Raw genomic sequence first — 16355 nt, 5'->3', positions numbered from 1 at the left:
TTCACAGAACAATGGTGATTTTTTTTCTTTGTAGAAGAAAAGCAGTAAAGTGTATTGCTACATGCCTGGTTGATGATGTCTGGTTGTCTTGAGGTAGAATGTTAGGATTCTGGTGACATCTTCTCATTATTAAAAATAATCATAAAACTGCATCATAGATATTTACTATGGATCCACACTCCTAACTTTCTCAGTCTCTCATTTCCACTAGATGACTATTGACTGTTCATTGTCTACACTGTCTGCAGGAATGTAAAAATCATATCCTAAACATAACAGAGAGTATGAATAAGGTGATTTCTCCCTTGTACAATAAACACTTCACCACTGGCAAATGGAGAAGGGAAAAAAATAACAAATAAAAACTCTGATGTAAAAATTTAAATATTAAATCAATTCCAGCACCACTATCAAGATGACATGTAGGTGTGCTAATTCACTTCACTGAATGTGCATACATAAGCTATGATCCAGAAGCCACTCTAAGACAGTGGAACTGAGATAGTGCTCTGAACAACCTGGAAAACCTGACTTAAAGTAAATTCCATGGTGAGTATAATGGGAAAAGGGTGGTGTGGGATAATCTTATTGAGGGGCAAAGAAGATAAGGAAGAGGGGAAGCAGCACTTTGTTAATCCCAAGAGCATGGTGTGGGTGCACTGATGGCTGCCAAAGGCAGCAGCTATGAGGCATCAGCACTACAAATATGCTACATGTCCCCAGAGGTCTGTTGAGAGAGGCTAAAATGCTGATGAGACAAAATCCTCAGATCACTCCCAAATTCTAAATATTGCCAAGGCAAAGGTTCTGGCTTCTGTGGTCTCCTTTTCCCCAAGGCTGACAATGGGGAAGAGAACCACAAGTCTTTTGACCTTCCAGGTCACCTTCACAGCTGGTGTGTTGTGTTGCCATGAACTGTGTGGGACAGACATCCACAGAACAGATATGTGTGACCCTATTGTAAATTAGAGTCAAGTCAAATAGCCAGGCTTCAGATGTGTTAGCCTGAGAGTACATGTGATCCCTCCACTGAGGTCTTCCTGAGGGGTCACAACAGTGCTTCAAATCCAGACCACTTAAGAGCCACAGCAAAATGAACTAAAATAGTGGTGGCACTTATGTATGGAGTTAAAACAGAAGGGAGGTGGGCAGGAAATCTGCAGTCACACAATTAAAGCTTCTGCATAATATAGCGACATGAGATGAAGGAATTGTGACTGGAAGGGTGAGACAAGGCTTTTATGCTGGGGTGAACAGAAAATTGGGATTCTGACAATTTCAGCTTTCAAATACATGGAGTTTTTTTACTATAAACACACACACGTGTATAAAACATGCACAGGGAGACAAGAATGTCCAAAACAGGGAGGCAACTTAAACTAGATTAGGCAATTAGATCAATCACCTCTATAATATGATTGGACAAATCCTTTGTTGCAGAAGTAAAAGCCAGACCCTTTAATCTCCATTGCACAGGGAAACTGGCACCTTTTGATGCATGGTATGTTCATTCATATCCAAATTTAAATGTCCTGGCAAAACTGCTCTTTCCCCTTTCTGCTCTCAGCTGCTTTGTGCAGGTCCCAAGCCAAGGAATTTGTTCCTACTTACCAACTGAATGGCCCTCACATGCATTTTTTTTCCACCTGACAACTTAGTTGGTTTTGGAACTGTCTTGTTTTGTTTTCTATTGTAGGAGTTATTTTAACTCTTTATCTACCTTCACAGTGTAGGCAGGTGAAAGAATTCACCTGAGCTGATGTGTTGGGGAATATGGTAACCATCATTGGAGACATGGAGTCACTTGAGAACTCGTGTAAAGGAGGTTTGTGTGCACTCAGCTGTTTTCATCTCCTCTGGTTGAGACCCCTTGTTAGGACTTTTATATCCCTCACCACATCTTGAACTCACTCCTCTCTAAGTGTGAAGCAGCACACGCAGAGGCTCAGTCACTTGTCTGCTTTGAATTAGAAATATTTCCCCGTAGGAAATCTCCATGAAAGAATGTGGTGGACATGCACTTTGAATGGCACTATTGATAATTATAATACTCACTGTTGATATAATAATCTAATATTAAAACCCAAAGTGGGGGCTGTGCTCCTCAGTAGTCCAGGTCTAGTAATTCCTTAGGGAAGTCAGGAGAATCCCAAACCTTACACATAGGCACCTACAGGGACAGAGGGAAGTCGACATTTCCAGTTTTTCTCCTCCTATCTGAGTTATTCTGCAAAACAGAGAGAAAGCCATTGGAACACAGAGAAAGGGACAAAAAGGACTTTAAGGGCTATAATGTGGGGAGGGATTTGTGGCTTCTGGCCTCGAGGTAGCTTTTTACTTTAAGTAGACAATGGGAAAATGACCCATCAGTAACCAAAGCTTATCTTCAGTGTTAGAAAACTTGACATGAAGTGTGCTTTTGTAAATTATATCAGAAATCATTTTCCTTTTATGAGAACTATAGTTTTGGGTATGTAATTTTTATATTAGGAAAAAAGAAGTTGGCAGAGCTTGCAGAAGTTTTTAACATACTATTATGTTACTGAAATCTGTACTATCACTAAAATACATTCGTGCAATTTGTGGAGCTAAAAGTAATAATTATACAAAAGATGTTGATATAATTTCACTTATTTGAACTTTAATGTGCTAGAGGGATTCAGTGTCACTTTGTGACAGCCACTTCAAGGAAAAACTCTCTGCTCTGCAAGAACTTCCCTTGTCAATAACATATTGTGTTCCTTATTCTTGTAACATCATAATTATCATAGTTTATGCCTGTTATATTAGATTTGATAATGACATTCACAATACAAAAATAATATTTTTATAAAGTATTCAGCTTGAAGGTAACTATTAAACATTCCTGATACAAAACTGCTGTGAATACTTGCCAACCATGTATTAAAGTTAAGTGATAATATTACTTTGTGAATTTGCTCTAAGTTCATGACAAACATAATTAATGCCAATAACCAGCAAGGTGAAAGTAGGATTCATTCTTAGGTGATAAAAATGCTAGTTTTCCTTCCCAAACAATAAATTCCAAAACTTTCTTATCACCAGATAAGATTAAAACGAAAAAATGAAATGTTGTACAACTTTGTCCAGTGACGCTTATGAGCCATTACTCTGAGCTGTGGAAGATCATGCTGTGGATGCATCACTGGTGTAGACAAGCACAGTTCAAGAACCTTCTACTGATGTTCAGAACCAGCAGTGAAGTGAGACATGTGATGCAGGCTCAGATAAAAACAAATTACTTGTTTCATTACAGTAAATAGTTTGAATCAAAAAGCAGCATTTTGAAAACATGAACTTCCCTGCTATCTGAATTTCTCTTAGAAATGGAGATGAGTTAAAGTTAGTACTCAGCTGAGTATGAAAACCTCTTCTCTGCACAGGATTACCCACTGCTGCTAACAAATCACCCATAAAAATGCAGGTCAGGCATTTGGAACCTACATCTAATGCTTACAAAACTCCCATTGAAATGAATTATGGAATCGCTCACTCCAGTTGCAGTGCCTACAAGTAGATAAAAGAGAATATGTCTTTGTGACCTTTATACAGGTTCTGCTGCATTTATATATTATACAAACAGCTTATTTTGTATGTGCCACCACTGGCTGTGGAGTAGGAACCATTACCTCCTCAGAATTTTGGAGGGGTAGAGCTATGTCCCAGTAAACCCAGTGTCACAGTGGCTGAGGCTGGCAGGCAGCTCTGGAAACCACCCAGTCCAGCCCCACCCCTGCCCAAGCAGGGTCAGCTATGACAGCTTGTTCAAGGATGTAGCCAGTTAGGTTTTTGAACATCTCCCAGGACAGAGACTGTGCAGCTTTTCTGAGCAACTTATTCCTGTGCCTGGGCTTGGTCCTCTCTGGGTGCAGGGCTCTTTACTTTTCCTTTGCTTGACCCTATGAGAAGTCTCTTGTTCCATTTCTCCATCCTGTCCAGACCCTTCTGAATGGCAGCACAGCCACCTATTCTGTCAAACCCTCCTCCCAGTTTTGTGTCACCTGCAAACATGTGGAAGGTGCATGATGTGCCAGCATCCAGGCCATTGATGAAGATGGTCAGCAGTGTTTACCCCTATAGAATACCACTAGTGGCTGATCAGCAGCTGGACTTCATGCTGCTTATCACAGCCTTATTGGCTCAGCAGTTCAGCCAGTTTTGAATCAACTTCCCTTCCCATTTATCTAGCCCATATTCCATCAGAATGTCTGCATCAGAAGGTTGTTAAGAGAGACTGTCAAAAGCTGTGCTGAAGTCAAATAAATAGAATTCACTACTTTAAAAGACTCTCAGGTCAGGCATGATTTCATCTTTATAAATGTATGCTGACTACTCCCAGTAACCTTGGAGTTTTTATTTGCCTGGAAATGGTTCTCAGGATTATTTCCTTATCACCTTCCCAAAGATCAAGGTGGAGCTCTGACCTGTAGTCCACTAAACCTTCCCTCATGTCTTTTTGAAGATGGTGTTGACACCTGCTTTCTCTCAGTAGACAGGAATCTCCCCTGGCCACCATGCCCTGTCATATGACCTTAATCAAGAATGGACTCACAGAAATACCAGCAGCTCCCTCAGCATTCAGGGGTGCATTCCTGTAGGTCACATGGATTTAAATATGCCCAGTTTATTTCAATGCTCCCTGTCCTGATCCTTGCCCACCAGAGCTAATTATTTCTTGCTTCAGGGTCTTGGGATTCATGGCTTTCCAGCAAAGATGGAGGCAAAGTAGGCATTATCACATTATCCCCAAGTTCATTATGCCCTTGTTCAGCAGCTGACACAATTTTTTCCTAGTCTTTGGTGCTGATAGACCTGCAGAAGCCCAGCTTGTTGCCTTTCACACCCCTCACCATGTTTAACACAATGATCTGACAATGTGTACTTACAGCCCTGAAAGCCAATTTTCTTCTGGGCTGCATTAAAACAGCAGGGCCAGCACAGGGTGAGGGAGGAGATTTTGCCTCTGCTCTGCTCTGGTGAGACCCCACCTGGCCACCAAGATGACCAGAGGGATGGAGCACCTCTCCTGCAAAGACAGGCTGAGAGAGCTGGGGCTGTTCAGATGGGAGAGGAGAAGGCTCCAGGGAGACCTTGCTGTGGCCTTTTGATACTTAGAAGAGTTAGAGACTTTTCACTAAGGCCTTCAGTGACAGGACAAGAGGTAAACTGAAAGTAGGTTTAGATTAGATATTAGCAGGAAATTCTTTACTGTGAGGTGTGTAAGGCACTGGCACATGTTGCCCAGGGAATCTGTGGATGCTCAGTCCCTGGAATGTTCAAGGACAGGTTGGATGGGGCTCTGAGCACCCTGGTCTAGTGGGAGGTGCTGCTGCCTATGCCAAGAGGATTGTAGCTAGATTATCTTTGATGTGCCTTCCAACCCAAACCATTCTATGACTCTATGAATTTCAGCTGGACCTTGTCCATAACCTTGTGAAATCGTCTACATTTAATTTTTATTTGGCAGATCTTCATGCTCTTGGGCATCTTCATGCATCTTCAGACCTTCTGTCTGTACTTTTCCCACTATGAGTGTGTTGTCACTTGCAATAATGGAAGTCTGGAAGAGTTTTTTCAGAGAGCAGCAAGACTTTCTGGGCTATCAGGAGCATAACTAAGCAGCATCAGACCTACAGGCTGCATGTATAGCAATTGTTCCAGAGCCTTCAAAATAATTTTATTTGAAAATAGTGGATTCCAGAGCCAAAGCCTATAGCTACCTGAAAGGTCTACAATTCCCTGTTGCTCATTAAGCTGCCACATTAAGCTTCACTTTTCCTCCTCCAATATTCTTTGTAGCACCAACTTTTTCCCCATGTTTTTCTTTTTCCTCTTTCCCCACAGTTTCAGTTTTGGCTAGGCAAAACATGTGTACACAAGAAAAATACAAAATAATTTGCAGTGAGGTGAGAAAAACTTTCAGATCTTAACACTGCTAAACTTGGAAAAATTTTAATTTAGATTCTGACTGGGACCTCAGCCTATCTTTGCCCTCATATGCCAAGTACCATCTGGCAAAATACGGAAGTTCTTTTGGGGAGAAGGGCAGTTTTGGCTCAGTGAGGATGAAGTGATTTTTCTCCAAGTGTTGAATTTGTTGATTTTCATTCAGACCCATACCAATTAATTAGTTTGCTTTGGTTTTTATATCACTTTTTAATCAGAAAGGAAATTGATTTTTAACATATATAAATTTAGCCTGGAACAGTTGCTACAGAGTTGTGCTCACCTAATAGGAATGGAGTGAAAACAAAACCAGCTGAGCACATGAATGACTAGGAATACACTGAAGATCTGTCCATCCACATTTATATTACAAAGGAATGAATATAGATATAGCAATTTTTCACTGAAAATAGATGCAGTAAGTAGTCATGCTGTTTTTCATTTAGCATTAACAGACTAGATTATCCTTTCAGTTTCACCAGAACAAAGTAAGCAATTTATTCTAAATTGTAGCTGGTGTTACTCCACATTTCTCCTGATGCCACAGAGAGCAGAATACATCCCAGAAATTGCTGTTAGATTGTCTAATTCATACCTCACATTACCATCTTCATAAGAACTCATTTATTAAAATAATTTTTGAAACAAAGAGCTTGCTTTTATTGGCATTTTGGGTCAAGCTCAGCAACCATCGTGTAACCCTCTAGTTTTGGAATAAATAACCTGCAACATGTTGAAAGGCCAATCACTTATAAAATTCTACCATTAAAGGAGTCACATCACTCTCTGACTTCTTTCTTTGAAATATATGTGACAGCTGAAATCCCATCTAGACAACAGTTCATGACTTCTACCAAGAGGATGATTTTGTTGAGTGTAAAAATAGCATAACCGGTGTTTGAACTGCATAAAAAGATTTAATTTTTCCCTGGACTAATGTAAGGTTATTTACAGGAAGGAGAGGTTGTGTGCCTGTGGGACTTGACACTAGTAATCACAGACATGATAGCATTCTTCATTGTGCAGCTTAAGAATCCACTTCTTTGGGAAGCAAGGTGCACCTACAGAAACTTATCTCAGTGTCTGCTTGGGTCTGACTCCCCAGCTGGTGAAGTTCTCTCCATCTAATGGACTCCCAGACAAGAGGAAAGCAGACATCATGGCTTCAACACAGTCTGTGGTTCCAACCTCTGTTTGAATCCCCCTGAGACCATATAGGATGTGCCCCTGCATATCTTCTCTGACAACTTCAAAATCCAGCTCCAAAGACAGCAAAGGCTTCCTCAAGGTCAAACACCATTGCCTTCCCAATCTGAAGACTGGACAAACCATCTATAGTTGTGCTCTTCTCAGCAAAAATTGTGCTTTAAGTATGGAACTGCTTTTTAGTTTACTGGGTGTATGAACACTCGTGCACAATTTTAGTCATCTGCTGGTATCCAGGTCTCTGGAGGCACCATTGGAAACATTTTCTTTCCTCAGAGCTATATTAAGTATTTTTTAAAATTATTTTCAGAATTATCAGTGATGTTTCTCAAGAAGCCAAAGTGATATGGGGCACTTAAGCTGGTCTCTGTTTAGATAGAGACCTGAGAAGTAATGCACAATTTGAAGACTTCTAGATGATGTCCATGAAAATTGTGAGAACTCACAAGAAATATGTGTTATTCCTGCACTACTCTGAAACTATCAAAGATTTTTAAGACCTATTCAGTGTCCCTCAATTGCAGATCATTCAAGAAATTTAAGTTCAGATTCAGTAGGGCAGTCTAGCTACATGATGTGATGTGCTGTGCAGGTGTAGATATAGGACATAGAAAATAGAGAAGCTTAGCTCTTGGGGATATAATCACTGACACACCAATGAGATCTCACCGGTTCAGCCACGAGCAGTTCATATCCTGAGCAGAGGACATGTTTAAAAAAAGATTATTCCTCAGACATAAAGTATTATGTGAATGCAGAGTACTGTTATTTTCCAAATTTAGTGGTGGTGGATGTTTTCCTCCTGAACAAATAATCTAGTTTAAACATGAAGCATAAAAGTTATTTATCTTTAATGAATGATATGTTGGTTTTATTCCTGTGGAGATTATTTAAATATAATCATTAAAAAAAAAGACACAAACTTCAAATATATCCAGATGACAGTTCCATCTTCTATATAACAATTTTCAGAAGGTTGAAATATTTTCAGTACAAAAAGCACAATTCTGCCTTATGCCTTGCAGTTCCAGATGTCTGTCCAGCCTTTTGAATAACAAGAGGTGAATTTGATCAAGGCATTGTGGCAGACAAATGTAATGATATACCTGCACTGCAAGTGTTTATTATGTTTGGCAGGTCCTTATGTAGTGGACAGACAAAGTGAAGCTCAGCATAGAGTAGAATATATATTTTATTGTTTGGGTTCAGGAAAAGGTTTACATTTGAATTGCTTGCATGTGATTGCCTGAGAAAAAGCAGTACATCCTTGTAGAGGTAAAATCAAAAGCCTTACTTACCAAGATTGACTGTCAATTTTTCATCTCCTAAACTTTTCCTAACAGCAGTCTGAAGTCCAGCTGGCATCTTAAAAAGAAATATAAAAGAGCTGTGAAGAAGGCAGTGAGAAGTGTCTTGAATTTGAAAGTGAATGTCAATTTAACAATGCTCTATATTTTTTTTTAGTTTGTTGTTATTTTTGTTAGACCTTTGAATGTTTTACAGTGGAAGTTTTTGTGTATTTGGTCTGAACATTTCCTACACCTGAGCTGCAGATTCCATTTTCTGACTTTCCTCTGAGGAAGGGAAGCTGGTCCTGCACTAGTAAGTTCAGGAATGACTTTTCTGACAAACACCAAACAGTCGGTCTGCTATTGAACATTAAATAGATTTCTGAATTTGAATGGTATTTATTTCCCTATAGTTGGTTATTTATAAAACAAAACAAGCAGAAAGTTTCTAGAAAACTAATTCTGAGCAATTTTGATTCAGGTGATTAAAGAATGTTGAGAAATTAAAGCAAATTGTTTGAAAGAGCCAGTCAAAGAATACTCAAAGTTCTGCTCTCAGCTTTCCTTGACCATAGTTATTTTATGAGTACTCTCTGTAATGCTTCATATATATACATACATATACACAACACAAATACATTTGTGCATATATTAAGTCAAAATATTCTAGACACATATTTTAGTTCTGATAGTCTGTTTCATTAGCTAATGGGTAACAAAATATACAAAATACTATGTTTGTATCAGGAAAATCACACAAATATCTGGAAAACAACTGGGATCTGGACTGTGTGTGACAAAGTGTGCCATGTAGGTCATGCACCCAGGAAAAACAATGATGTATTATTTGAAGTTTGTTGTACTTTCATGTTCAGAACTTGTTCCAGCATTTTGGTCTTGTATTTCACAAAGGTAATTTCTCTTCACATTTTTAATAGTTGGTATTGACCTGAATTCTCCTTTACAGAAGATGCTCGTATCCTCCATGGTGCATGTGTATAACATGGGCACACTCATCTAACCTGTCTGTCTCCATCAGAGTTTTAGTAAATTCTGTAAATGATTTTTACTTGGGTGCTCCCTTTCTCATCCAGTGGCAGCCCTCACTGGCCATTAAAAACTGCCACTGGAATTTGTGCTCCTCTCAGAGCACTATTTAGACCTGTCCTTGGAAATAGATCCATGATTATTTCTTAGCTGTGGTAATATCGGGAAAATGTGTAATAAAAATTAGAATGTAAATTATTCCCATGATGTGTCTAGCACAGACCATACTGATTATCTGTTTTCCAGAGTGCCTGGAAGATTGGTACAGTTACTGGAAAATGCTTCTAATCTCTGTGTGTCATATGGGAAAGGAGGGGTTAATCCTTTATTCTTTACAAATTGTCATGTAGATATTTATTTTTAAAGTAAACGACAAAAAAAAAAAAAAACAACAACAAACCACATTGTACATTGTGGTTTGATCAGGCCTATCAATCAGGTAATTTAGTTTCCATTTAAAAGATAAACTAATACTGATAAATTTGCAATTTTCCCCTCATTCTTTAATCTGACTTCTGTATTTTGTGAATTACATTGGACATACATAGTTATCCAAAAATGAATATTTTGTTTATGTGTATAGATTCTTCAGATTGCTCGCATTAATGACTCTTAACCTTTAAACTGATTTATAAACATGTAAGAATAAAATGTCAGCATTCATTTGTCATCTTGCAGTAAACTGTCAGCATTCGTTTCTCAGCTAAAATAGAATATCTGACTAAGAATTTACATTAGGCTTTGTAATCAGACTAGATTAACACCAGTGCAGCTCAGCATGAAAACTTGATATCAAGCATACACACTCCATTAATACCTTAATGTGCATTCCAGGCTACATTTCGTCATGATCTAGTGAATTCAGTAGGACTTTCTGCTGAAAAATGTGACCAACTCATGCAGTCTCGTTGTCTAACACATTAGTATAATGCTGTATTGTCCTTAAAAGAGAAGGGACAAAGTTTTAAAGGATAAACACTGAACATTGGGAAGCAATAGTGTACAGTCATGAAGAGAGAGAAAGAAAACTTCAATGAATGGACCTTGGTTGCTCTTCTGTGGACCAAAAGATGAGCAATAACATAGTTTTACTGCTGGTTGAAATGGGACATTCCCTGGGGAGGTTCATGATATGATCCATTCAACTAGGAGGCAAACAGATTCCTGCAGATGTTCTGATAATCAGTTGAGTGACTTCTATTTTAGAACTGTTTTTTTTCCTGAAACTGAAGCTGGAATGCTTACTGGAGTGGTGGAAGGAGCAGACCCTCTGCATGAAAAGGAAAACCAGTGTGAACACACCCTATGTTGAACTATTGTTCTGTCTTTCTTGGATGGAAAGGAAGGATCAAAAACAGTGTCTCACTGGTGATACCCAATATTTCTGAACAAAATATGGAGCTGGGGAAATCCTAGTGAAGGACCTAAGCACCAAACTGAAGTGGATGGTCATAGTTTTACTGAGCAGTGGCTGCTCCTGAAGGTGAGGGGCAGTGTTTCCCAGTGTGATGTTCCCCATAGTTCTCTTCCAGTCATCCTCTGCAAGACAAGCTACAGTGCAATGCAGAAGAATCTCGAATATAGGTGTTAAAAGAGACTTGTGAATGCTTTCTAGCTGAGATTTTTCTGAGAATCTGAAGCAGGATGCTCTGCCTGGAGTGAGGGTAAAACAACTCAAACAGTACCCTGTTTGCCAAGCTACCAGTGGTGAATAGAAGGGGTATCATTCTCTTTTGGTGTTGAAGAATGCTGCAACCAGCCTGACTCATAAACTGCAAGGTTGATGATCCTGAGGAAGAACAATGTTCCTGATAAAATACCTGATAAAGGAACCAATAAGTGATACTAGTGATAAATTATTTAAAGATGCTGATCTGACACAGCTGGCTTGGAGACATATGAGTGACAGTATCTATAAAAGCCCAGTCCCAGGCTCTGCCCCTTCTTGGAGCATGTTTGGAGATATCTGTCTTGAGTGGGGATGCCCCTGAAGATTACTTCTTGAGGCAGAGCAAAAGAGGCCTGCCCACATATGGGTATGGGATGAGTAACAGCATTCTCTACTTGTTTTTGCTAGTTTTAATATAATTACCTCAATATTGCTTCAAAAATTGTGCACTATAGTAGTTATAGCTACATATACTATGTAATAAATAATTCTGACTAAGTTCTTTTAGTCTAATAATTTTCATAGCAAATCCTTCATTTTTATATAAATATGATTGGTCTGTCATCCTTTATTCTGCAGAACAAGTTTGTATAAGATCCAATTACGCCTCTATAATTCTTCACACACAAACCGATGACAAAATCTGGGGCCACGATTTGGAGCCAGCCACGCCCAGACTCCTCTGGAGGAGTTTGGAAAGCAAGGGGGGCACTTTTCTGTGCCTCGTGCCTCAGTGGGAGGCCTTCTCTAGAAAAGTTTATCCGAAGCTTTCCCCGCAGCCGCGACCTTTCCCGGAGGATGCGCGGATGGTCCCTGCCATCCCTGACATCCCTGCTGCCCTGGGCTCACCCTCTCAGCCTGGGGGGAACCCCTGCCCTGGGGGAAAAGGCACCTCTCGGCAAAGATGAGGGGAGAATGTGTTTCAATCAATGTGTTAAAGCAGAAGTGTAAATGCTATAATGAAGCATTGCATTTAAATTTAAATCTTCAACAGCCACAGTTGCAGAGGAGTCTGTATGAGGAAAGACTGGATATTTAAAGCCTTAACAGCTTTTGTTTATTCAGAGTATTGTAAATACATTTCATAATGTTTTATATTGTTTAAAGTAGTGTTTGCTTACTCAGAAACTGTATAGAATTCTCTGTTTGAAGAGAATGGGGAGTTGTTAACATTTATTTATCAGTGTGTTACATACCACCATTCCTGATTTTTAACTATGTAATGCTTTCTCAAAAGTCAGAAAATAAACCTGACTTATAAATGAACACAAAGGCTTGTTTAGGAAAGTTAGGTCTACAAAAGGAAGTATAATATTATCTCAGTTTCCCTACTATGTAGCACAAATATTTCCAAGTGTATTTGGCATGTTTTACATATTGATTTTTACATCAGTCAGACCTTCATCTCTGTGGTGAAATTCAGGATATTTGTCTCCATTGTTTCCTGTGGCAGGAAGTCTAGCTGCTGCCAACCTTGGGGCATCCACAGATCTTTATCAGAGTAGGGTAACTGGGCATTACAATTCCCCTGGGCACGTACAGCCTTGCTGCCCATGGAACTTTACTCAGTCAAAAGAAAGAGTACTGCCTCCTGCACGGCCTTTAGACAATCACCCAGATTTTTTAATCAATCTGTATAAACATTGGAGTTGCAGAATTTATCTCAGAAGTATTCATGCCACCTTCTCCTCAATGCCTATCACGATCCTGTTTCAGCAATTTTGCTTAAAAAAGGGTAGTATTGTGTAGGGTGTTCACATTTGCTCAGAGAAACAAACTTCTGATCCTGGACTTCCCTCTTCTGGCAGTTCAGTGTATTCTTCAGACTTATGTGACTCAAATACCATGTGACTTGGGCTGTCAAACATAACTAAGCAGTGTAACCTAAATGATGAATATTGAAAACTCCATCTGAAAATATTAAGTGAGAATAAAACTTATTTCAAGTTTGGTGAACAAATTAAAGTAATACTGAGAAACGTGACATATTTCTGCTTACAGGTATTCTTCTTCATCATTTATTGATCCAGTATTGACAGACCATATTGGTAAAGGTAGCACTCCAGAATATATTTGCTGTATTCACAGATCATTTTATTAGAGAAAAATATTCTTCACAATTAACTGAATCCCCCTCACTCCTAATGTAGCACTCCTGACCATGGGCAGATTAGTGTGAAATTTAATTTGTGCTAATCTGTCCAAGACCGAGGAAGCACAAAATATATTTTATGCAGTGTTTACTCACTTTACCATATAAAGATAAATGCATGAGTGACAAATCATGCAGCTTCAGGTTTACTGGAGTGAAAATCTATAGTGCCATTAGGCCTGGATTTCATTATTTCATTTTTGTTGCCATGGGAAGGAAAGGACTAGGCTCATATTCTTAAGTATATATATAATGAAAATCTGTAAAGTTTTAAAATAGGTTTAGACATATCAATTTATATCTATGGAGGAGATAAAAGTTTTTTGCTACTTTCATACAGGTTATGTAGAAAGAATTAATTTTTTTTTTTTTGTTTGTATAGTATTGACAATATTTTAGATAACTTAGATAAGTAGATCTCTTTGGAGGAAAACTATGAAAAGCTTCAGATTCTGTGGTGGAAAGTAAGAGTAATTTGCTGCATGAACACATGAAAACAGCTGCTCCTCTGTTTTTGACTGCAGTAGGAGTGCTGCTGGCTTTGCAGGCTCTTGTTACAGGAATCAGTTTTGTACAGCTTTACCATGGCAAAACCAGATGTGAAGTGAGCCTGCTCGTGCACCAACTGTAGGGTTCCCAAAGAGGGCTGCAAAAAAGTTGTTGCTATTCAGACATTGCAAAGCTCTCTCAATAATTCTCATACAGTTTAAAATTACATGCTGTCCCCCCCAAAAGTGAGATGAATGTTAAATATGACACAGTTTGAGAGTTATTTATAAATTATTTTTGAGACTGTGTTTGCTGAAAAAGCAAGGACCATTGAGTAGCTTCCAAGAGTTGTTTGGCAGTTACTTTTCTTTTTTTTTTTAATGAATTATTCTCTGTGATTTATATTTATGGTCAAAATGGAATTGAGTGTCTTTCCATTAGGAGCCTGGCAGGGTTCAGTCCGTGTTTTTCTATCTGTGGACAAGTCTGTCACTAATTTACTGATGCAATATGGGAAAGCAAGGCAAGGGCTGTGGGATCTGCAAGCACTGGCAGGGATGCTCAGGGTGGATAAACAGGTGCCCAGTATTTCTGTGAATTTGGGCATATTTCTTTAGGATTAGTTCCAAATTGGACTACCAGTACATTGTGAGAATTTTGCTATTGTGTGATTTGCAATCTGCTGTGGAAGCGCTTGCAAAAGGCTGCACTGGGACGTCCCACAAGGACTTTATGTTGCATAAGTGATCCAATCAGATCAATATGAACTTCCTGACAGATGGGAGCAAAAATCCTTTTTTTTTTTTTTGCAACTAGCTAAAAGCTGAGATAAAACATCTTCAGTTTTGTAGGCATTTTAACTGCTGGGTTGTGGGGTGATTTCAATAACAGCAGTTTGCATTTGGTCTCTTATAAAGGCCGATTTTGATGGGGTTTAGGCAGCAAATGATCTCCCCTTGTATTTGCTGCTCTCTTTTATGACCCCCAGTGTCCACGTGTGTCTGTTAATCATGCATTGCCAATATTCAGGTGGCCAAGCCATGTGTTGGCAGACTGCAGCTGGATCCTGTTTGTTTTTTGTTTCCAAACATAAACAATGCACCAATATACTTTGAAAACCTTTGCTGCTATGGTTCAGCAATTGAGCTAAATTATTAAAAGGCTGGAGTGGCAATGTGTTGCAAGGTCACTTGAGGAAAATAAAGCATTCTGTAAAACATTCATAAAGTTCAAAAGAAAATATGTGTATTTTGCCATTGGAAAGAATCCTTGTAGTTAATAGTCATTATTATATACTATTTATTGGTCATATAAAACTCCAGAGTTATGGCATATTTTTATAACAGGTCTGTACCTCTTGCTGTGCTAGCCAGCCAAGTCTGTCATGAGCCTCTCCAACTGAAATATTCATTTGAATTTCAAACATGTTGAAAATAAGCAATTTGATATCTCAAACCAAATCAGTTTGAAAGCCAATAGATTTCAGGTCTGATTCAGCATTAAATGTGCCTTTGCCTTTCCTGCCACCCTGATACCTTCTCCTCTTCAGTTTATGGGCTGAGTTTTATTTCCATGGTACAATGTGTTTTAGAGGCTAAAAGCCAAGATTTTGTTGGAAATTTCTGTGTTTATCTTAGCAAAGGACTTTGTCCATCAAGGGAGATGTGTGGCCAATGCACACCTCTAACCTGAAGAAGTCAGCTTAATAAGGGAAAAATTTAAAACTAGACATTATGCAACTGTGTTTTCCCTTTGGATCTTCCTAACCACAGTCATGCTCAACCTGTGGATTACATCAGGCTGTTCTCTTGTCATCCAAAATCCTCCTTGCCTCCTTATCTCATTCAGGTACTGTTGGAAAAATCTGGCATGCCAGGCCAGCAAGCAGCAAAGAAAAGATAGCATATGCTTTTTCCTCTTTGGGATGTATTTCCTGACAATGCTGCTATTGACTTAGCTCAAGAGATTAGTGAGTGATATGCTAACACAGTCAATTATTCAGTTAATCCATAACAATATTACAAGCAACTAGTCTTTCCCAGCTAGTTCTGTCACTGAAAAATCAAGCCATTCTTAGAAGTGTTCACAGATGCTGGCTGGCTTCTAAAATAGATGGAAACTGCCTCCACTTAACTTGGTTACTAATACACAGCATTTACTTTAGCTCCAGAAATTTGAACCATGCTTTTGATAGTGAAAGAGACTCAAGGATATCTTTTGGAACAGTGGGAAATGGCAATGAACATTCAAGCAAAAGTAACTGCCTTACACTGAAGAGCACAAAGGAAGTTCAAAGAAGAAATGCAAATATTGTCTTCTCATGGATTTTTGACAACATTATATTCTGGTCAAAGCTCAACAGCAGTTGAATCACAATATTCTGGTCACTCTCCTCTACACTGATTAAGGAGATCAAAAATGTAGACTAGATCAGATTTTTTTGTCTCTGCATTGTCATGTAATTTGCACATCTCTTACATTTTTCAACCTAGCAGGATGATGATAAAAGCTCTCAGTGAAAATATCCTCAGTTACA

Source organism: Oenanthe melanoleuca, chromosome 2, assembly GCF_029582105.1.
Source record: "Oenanthe melanoleuca isolate GR-GAL-2019-014 chromosome 2, OMel1.0, whole genome shotgun sequence".
Classification (NCBI taxonomy): domain Eukaryota; kingdom Metazoa; phylum Chordata; class Aves; order Passeriformes; family Muscicapidae; genus Oenanthe; species Oenanthe melanoleuca.
Note: the sequence above shows the minus strand (reverse complement) of the source record.